The following is an 853-nucleotide window of genomic DNA, read 5'->3' as shown; positions in this document are numbered from 1 at the left end:
CGCACGTATTTCACTAATTGTAAGTATCACTTGACAATACTTTCTACACGCATGCTTTAATATAAATAAACTGTCATATGCCTCCTTGATATGTACAAACGTATTTACGAAATTCTATTCGAAATATCCGTTATATTTGCAAAGTCAAATCAAATAATACTTCTTGACACTCGCAAAAACACTTGTAAATCTTTCATTATTCTGGCGGAAATAAACAGTGCATAAAGAATTGAAAAAGACAATCAATAGAAGTAAATCTTTATCACTTCATTTCAAAAGGATTTGATACTCTTGTATTACGTTTTTTGTATTCTTTCATCTTTTTATATATTTTTCCCGTATTTTTCGTTACTCTTTCTCTTTCTTTTAAGATTATAGCGTACGTGAATTTTTATTTCATCCACAAAGGAAATATTTTCTATACTTTCGGCCTTTTTTTGCATAAAATATAAAATTCTATACTAATTCTTACTATTATATGTTTCTCATGTTAGCATTATAATACAAGAACCAAAGACACTAAAAACTCTGGTTAGAAGTATTGATTGCATTGCAGATTGAAGTTAAAGAGAATTATTGATTATCGTCCTACATTTCATCTCTGTTATAAAATACTTATGTGACAAGATATTATAAGATATAATGTAAATTTATATATATACATGTATATATATATATATATATATATATATATATATATATGTTTATATATATAATAAATACATATGTACATATATATAATAAATTTATAAACATTATATTCTAATAAATAAATAAATATATATATGTACATATATATAATAAATTTATTTATATTATAATATATATATGTTTATTGCAACTATGCTTGTTC

General features: G+C 22.9%; 2 protein-coding genes across 9 annotated transcripts in view; one reads left to right on the top strand and one right to left on the bottom strand.

Annotated features, from left to right (window-relative positions):
* LOC116846861 (four and a half LIM domains protein 2) overlaps positions 1 to 853 on the bottom strand; it is a 642247-nt gene that overhangs the window by 219109 nt on the left and 422285 nt on the right. The window lies entirely within an intron of this gene.
* LOC116846868 overlaps positions 1 to 853 on the top strand; it is a 24622-nt gene that overhangs the window by 7371 nt on the left and 16398 nt on the right. The window lies entirely within an intron of this gene.

Source organism: Odontomachus brunneus, unplaced genomic scaffold, assembly GCF_010583005.1.
Source record: "Odontomachus brunneus isolate Ranch 3 - 2012 unplaced genomic scaffold, Obru_v1 Obru_scaffold_071, whole genome shotgun sequence".
NCBI classification, from domain to species: Eukaryota; Metazoa; Arthropoda; class Insecta; order Hymenoptera; family Formicidae; genus Odontomachus; species Odontomachus brunneus.
This window is presented reverse-complemented; position numbering and strand designations above follow the sequence as displayed.